The sequence below is a fragment of the Trachurus japonicus genome, chromosome 17, assembly GCF_045865225.1.
Source record: "Trachurus japonicus isolate A0001 chromosome 17, Traja_1.0".
NCBI classification, from domain to species: Eukaryota; Metazoa; Chordata; class Actinopteri; order Carangiformes; family Carangidae; genus Trachurus; species Trachurus japonicus.
In genome coordinates this window covers 29,526,124-29,533,234 of record NC_140923.1, presented here as the reverse complement: position 1 = coordinate 29,533,234, position 7,111 = coordinate 29,526,124, and the positions used below count along the sequence as shown (strand labels likewise).

Sequence of the window (7,111 nt, the reverse complement as noted above, 5' to 3'; positions counted from 1 at the left end):
TTCAATCGGATCACGAAATAAAATTTTCAGTCCCGTTCACTTGAATGGCGAGTTTTTCAGAGTTGAGGTCCCATGGTGACCGTTACTTCCTACTTCCGCTTAGGCTCTCTATAGCGGTGGTCGTGGACACAGAGAAACCGGGTAAAACATGTAGTATCAAAACAAACGGAGGTCAGAAGGACTCGACAATCCGTACATTACGTTAATCAATCCTGTAACACACACAGTGTGACCGCGGCACCGGCAGAGAGACAGACAGGCTCAGTGTTAAAGTGCAGAGGGACGTGATCACAGCTTACTCGCATCCCGACTCCCGGCACTTATGATGCGTTCATGACAACTCGGAAGTCGGAAAAAAAACAAGTTCCTCTTCTGAAAAACTCTGACATGACAAACTTTAGGATGTGTTAGGGACTAATTCATCTGTCTAACCATCAGAACTATTGACACTTGAAACGGTAAACACAGCTGATCCATCGGAAAAAAAATCACCGCTGGAGTTAATTTATTTTCCGTGATTGAAAGCAGGTTCTTGAATGTAACTCGGTCAAAGTCAGATGTATCCTCACAATGTTTTGCTGTTCTGTCAGGTCATGCATGATAAATGCTGACAAAGTTAGACTGTCAGACTTCCTTGATTTTAAACTTTGCCGGCTCTGCCTCTCGTCTTTTTGCCACTCAGTGAGTGTTCTGCAGTGACTTCTGAGTACCGTGACGTTGACGGTCCTACTGCTCACCTCCGCTCATTTGAAGAAATAAATAAATAAAACCTCCGCTCATTTGATTGTGCAACTGCAGTGGGTGATTTATTAATACGTAGTAAGAAGCTAAGACTACCGTTTAAACGCACACATCATTTTGAACTCTTTATTAACAGAAAGTAGGCTGATTTTGTATCAAAATAGTCTTTTTATAACGAAAAAAGACATTCTATGTAACAATTTATGCTCAGCAGCCGTGGGCACCCCCATATAGTCAGAATGGTACGGTCTTGGTTTGATTCGACTACGAGGTTCATAGTCGAATCAGACCCCTCCGAATCGAATCGTCGAATAGTCGACTTTTGGAGGTCAGCCCTAATGATAACATTCATAATGTCATACTTAATCCTGCACCTCAGACAGCACTGTGCTGGGTGATGTATCTTTTCCTAACACTATAACCAATTTGTTTCACTACTGTGCACATAAGATTACTAACACTATGTACTCACCTGTGCAGTTACTTTTCACTTTATTTGGCCTCACAGTGGAAGTGTCTTTTACGTAGTGGTGGTTGTATGATTTCTATAGTCAATCTCTTTTTTTGAGAATAGTTTACAGTTTAACCTAAAACATTAGTATTGTTCATGTTCTGTTCTGTGTGTGATTGTTAAGGTATTGTTATGATTATTATTGTTATTGCTGTAATCCAATCCTACAGGGGTGAGATCTTTGCCTATCCGATGTTCTTGCAAAAGGAAGTCACTGCCATCAATCCTCCAGTCTTCTTTTGCATGGATGTTGTCTGCAAGTACTGGCCATACATAAAGCGTATCTCTGAAGCCTGTCCTGAGTATATTCACCTCACCAGCATGAAGCCTTTGTTGTCTGTGCTCCATGCCAAAGCTCATGGAATCAAGTGTGAGGTATTTCAATTTCTATCTCTTGTGTTTCACTGACAGTTAGAATTTGAATTTCTTATACATTTTATATTATTTAGTGCATTCAGTAGGAGGAGTACTTAATTAGTGACAAAATATTAAGCTGTGTTCACACCAAACGCGATGAACGCGATTTTTTCGCGCGACAAATGACAATTCGTTGCGCTATCGCTCGTGTTTTGACGCGTGACCGTTTTGTGTAAATTCGCGTCATCGCGTCCCCCCTCCCCTCCCCTCTACTGTCAATCCAGCTAACAGGACGGATGTAAAAATGTGTTGAGACACAGAAAGTGCACTCATTTTACCGTAGGCTTGACAATGGACGAGGTGAAGCTGATCCTTGACGTCCTGGTCCTGGTGTAGCAGGTAAAAAAAACTCTGCTCAGCCCCGCTCGTATCGCGGCCGTTGTACGGTAGTACTTCAGACTGACTGTTGCTGAGTTTGACTTGCTAGCAGCTAGGGTTGGTGCCAGGATCTCCAGGCAGGACACCAACTAAAGTTACAGGCTCTTCATTTCAGCTGCAGAGTGCCTGTCCATCTGTCCCCGGTGAGTAGCAGTCGGTAGCAGTGTATTGTTGTGTCAGAATCTCAACGCTGATAGGCTGTCGCGTCACGGCGTCACGCGATGTCGCGTCAAAAGTTCAATATTTTCAACTCGGGCGTTGGTGCGATTTTCGCGGCATCGCGTCGCGTGTGACGCGCGTATCGCGTCGCCCGGCGCGATTTCGCATCTAATCGCGTCTGTGCATTGACTTTACATGTAATCTCGATGCGCGACAACGCAGCATCGCGTTTGGTGTGAACAACCCTTTAAAGATGATTCACCATTTCAAATCCAGTGTGCAAGATTACAGAGCCAAAACAACAACAAACATTTTACGGGACTCAGAATGTATATTCCTAAAATGACAGATTAAATGGGGAGCAGGCAACCAGGATGGAGCAGGTTCCATTTTGGGAGAGGAGGTGGAAATGGTCAACTCTTTCCTGTCCAGGACTGCCATAAATACCAAGTTCATGAGCAAAGGAGGTTGGTTGTGGCTTTGACATAATATTTTACATCATGAATAATCATACAGATCACAGGACTGTTGGCAGCATACAGGATTTTTTGTGGAACTTTTTGACTGCATTGTTGTTAGGTTAGGGTTTTTTGTAACAGCCCGCACAGACATGTTGACTGTCCAGACCATCCAATGGAATCAGAGGAAGGTGGAGAAAATGTGCAATACCTTGTGCACAAGATTTCGTAAGGTAACTGTCATCTTTATGAAGGGGCCACAGAGCAATCATAGTGATAAATGCATAAACTTTAAAGTAAAGTATGTTTTTTTAGCCTTTAATGGACAGCGCAGTCATGCGAGAGACAGGAAATGGAAGGCAGGGGGGGCGTCATGCAGGAAAGAGCCGCATGATGCGGGATTCGAACGGGGGCTGCCTGCAAGTGAGGACTATAGCCTCAACACATGCGGCGGGTGTTCTACCTACTGAGCTAAACACCGACCCAAACTTTAAATGATTACTTTTCCTTTTTTTATACAGACACAACAGGTTCTTCAGAGGGAGAGGCAGAGCCTAGAGACCCTTAAGGGAGAAATGTCTGCAGATGATGGGACTGTGCAGCAGTGGGTGAAAGATGTCCAGGACTGGGCCGAACATGGTAGGTGCTTCTAATGAAGTTAAAGGTGTAATATAGGTAAATTTCAAATTAAAATTGCTACAAAATAATAATAATTATTATAAAAAGACCTAACAGTATGTTATATATTTTGCAGACTTTGGTGCTTACAATATTCAAAATGTTTCCAAAAAAAGTTTAAAAAATCAAGGTAAAGGTGCATTTCATTTGGTTGCCTGTCTTGGCTTCTTCCAGGAAACACAGGAAATGTGAGCGCGATTAAACTTAATTAATGTGAGTCTCCCCTGAGAACTCCCCTCCTTGAACCGCCACCTTATCGTGGTGGAGGGGTTTGAGCACCCGAATGATCCTAGGAGCTACGTTGTCAGGGGCTTAAACGATAATTTCCGTTTTTTACAACCTGGACCTTATTTCTAGCATAAAATACGATCATTTTACTCACCTAGACAACTTTGGTGTCATTTGGAGTGGTTTTGACGAAATTAGCCCCAGTGGAGCGGCTCGTATATCCGTATAATGCGAGAACACGGGGCACGCAATGCAGCCTCTAAATAACACATTATCCGCCGCAAAACTTGTTCAGTTCACCAATATTTTGTTATGATACATTAGTGCTATTCCCCTCCGAGCCATGGTGGCATGTTATCAACATCCGGCGCCTGTAAGTTGACATCATCCAGGTCAGAGGTTAGTGGTCAACCTACAGACCCCGGATGTTGGCGGATAATGTGTTATTTAGAGGCTGCATTGCGTTGCCCCTTGTTCTCGCATTATACGGATATACGCGCCGCTCCACTGGGGCTAATTTCGTCAAAACCACTCCAAACGACACCAAAGTTGTCTGGGTGAGTAAAATGATCGTATTTTATGCTAGAAATAAGGTCCAGGTTGTAAAAAACGGAAACTATCCTTTAATGCCCCTGGTAGGGTCTCCCAAGGCAAACAGATCCTAGGTGACGGGTTAGACTAAGAGCGGTTCCAAAAGCCCCTTATGAGTGACATAATATCGAGGACTTTCACGTCGCTCGGATTGGCGTCACCGGGCCCCCACCCTGGCCTGGGGTCAATACATCAAATGGTCTGACAAAAACAGGTGTCTGTAGCTTTCGCAGTCCTGAATGAAATGATTGGATGGCCTAACTTAGTTAAACTGAAGTAAATATTAATGGTTTTATTTTTATTGAGTCCCCAATTGAAAGAGTATCCTTCTTGGTTTGTGGCTCAATGAAAAGCTGTGCCTCAAAAAACATATTGATAACCTAACTAGGTCCTTATAGTCAAAGCTAGCATTCTACCTTCCATAGAAGTGGAAACTTGTAAAATTTGTAGAAACTTTTGAAATGAGACAAGCTGAACCGTTTTTTTGAATTTTAGTCCATTTTAACAAAAAGGGAGCATTGTGAATGCACATGCTCCCTTTGATTTGGTGTTGTCTTTTTGGTTGATTTCATTGTATCATTTTGTGGATGTATATTGTAACTTTGGTATACTTTGTTGCTTTATATTGTAACCCCTGTGTGTTTCATATATACTTAAATCAGGGCTTTCTAGTAAAAGACAGCCTTCGCCAATTAAATGAAGGTATCAATCAATCAATCAATCAATAGAATGTTCTTGCAAAACTCAACATTGCTTTATGTTGTGAAGAACTCCCAGGAGCCAGCAATGACTCCCTGCTCGAAGTGAGGAGAAAAATTGAGGAAACATCTCTTGGCCTAAGACAGCGTAGAGCACGCCTTTACAGCCAAACAGGTATGAAGTTTGTGAAAGGCATTCAGTGTTTTAAAGAGCTGCTGATCTGATCAGTTCTACAGACTGTTTTTACTGACCTATTTGTAATAGAGTGGAAGCACCCTTCGCTGTTTTGAATGCGTGTTAAAGGAGTGAAAGTCTTTTGTATGGATGTCTCAATAAAGTACAATCCAATCCAATGCTTGAAGATGTTGACTGGATTGAAGATGCCAGGCCAAGAACCCTTCTCCTGCCTTGATGTTCCAGGTTCTCTGGTTAGGAGGAGCACCTCTTCATGTGTCTCCATAGTTCTGGTCACAGAAACATATCCTTACAATGGATACAATACTCAATTTTGTTACATTGAGCCTTCTTAGATCCGCGCTTCACTTGAAGCTGACCACCTCCTTTTTTCCGCACAGTTTCAACATTCCCCCGTTGCGAAGATTCTCTAGGATTTTATTTCTAGATCTTGAACCTGTTGGGAGACTGTGAGGGCATGTGCTATGCCTGAATTCGAGTTTTGTGAGAATGTGAGTTTTGAAAGGTTGTGCTATTTTAAAATGAAAATTCTTGCAAATGAAGCAGAAATTTTGTCCTGCTCTTACGCCACTGGTTGAAGGTACTGTGTTGGTGGAAGGCTGTCCAGGGTGTCCTCTGTGACACAACAGTTTGCCATAGTTGATTTTTCAGCAGCCTGGAATGTTGAATTGGCCTCTTCCTCTTCCGTGTCACTGTCTGAACCCGGAACATATTCTGGATCACAAGCATCATCATCCACTTCACTGAAGTCACTTTCAGTCTGATTAAAACACAAGGAAAGGAAAGGAAAACATAAGGCATACACAACACATGCAATAAGCATTCAGGGTTCATACACATTGTAACCAACAAATTTCCATGACTTTCCCATGACTTGGCAACAAGTTTCCATGACATTACAAGACCTCTGAAACATCAATGTATGCATCAAATGTATGAAAACTATCAAAAAACAAACAGATGTAATGACAATGGGCTTTATGCACAGCTCCACTACTTCCTGAGCTCAAGCCACCTCCTTTATGATTACATGCTGTCATTCATTCATTCATCACATACCACTATTCCGACATGTGAACGTCCCACCATTCCGACAAGGCTCAACGGGTGACTCCCATGCTGATAGAGGAATACACACATGGTTGTGCGTAATTACGCAGCAGAGCACAGACAGGGACTAGTCTGCCTGTCTAGCCTCTACCTGCTCTTTTTACTAAACTCAACCAACTCCTTTCTTCATTGCCTAAAGCCAGGGACACACCGAGCTGACCGTCGGGCGTCGGGCCTCGTCGGACGGCGTCAGGTCCTCGTCTGTTTGGTGTGTTCACCTCCGTCGGGTCTTGTCGGATCTCGTCGGGGCCGATTGAACATGCTCAGTCGGGACTCGTCGGCCGTCGGGAGAGTAGACTCGTCGGGTACTCTGATTGGCTGTGTGCTAGCTATGGCGATTCTGATTGGCGGTGCCCTAAGCGAATCAGCGCGGTGTGTGGGAGGGACGGAAGTGACCACAGTAAACAAACGGTGTCCTAGCCTGTCCTACGGTAAAAATGGTATACAAAATAAAAAGAGGAGTAAAGCAATATATTAAGCGGCAATATATTATATTTAAACATCAAAGATGTTCAATCAAACCCACATAGTTTGAAACAACGTTCAAAACACACACAGCTCACAACTAAGCATATAAAGCCTGCTAGCTTAATGCTAACGTGTAAAGCCTGCTAGCTTAATGCTAACGTGTAATGTAAAACACCCCCCCCCCCCCCCCCCCCCAGAACCTGCACCACTCACTCAGGGTTCTTCACCAGGTGTGCATAAATTGTCGTCATTTCTTCAGTGGCGTCCCTAGGCTAAAACATTCGGGGCTAAAGCCCCGGATGTTTTTTAATTAGCCCCGAATATTAATTTTCAAAAAAAAAAAATTTTTTTTTTTTTTTTTTTTTAAGATCACATCCTCAAACTACGGTTATCTTATGTTGATGCTTCGATAAAACAGTGTTTTTGGACAGGTTTGAGTAACAATTAATTATATTTTTAAAAAGCCACTACTTTGGCT

The 7,111-nt window shown here is 43.0% G+C and overlaps 1 long non-coding RNA gene across 1 annotated transcript; it reads left to right on the top strand.

Annotated features, from left to right (window-relative positions):
• The first annotated feature begins 2,546 nt into the window (after positions 1–2,546).
• LOC146970998 (uncharacterized) lies at positions 2,547–5,034 on the top strand. The gene is made up of 4 exons (XR_015038029.1): positions 2,547–2,673; positions 2,806–2,897; positions 3,186–3,303; positions 4,930–5,034. It is a non-coding gene; the product is annotated as an uncharacterized LOC146970998 (long non-coding RNA).
• Positions 5,035–7,111: the final 2,077 nt, after the last annotated feature.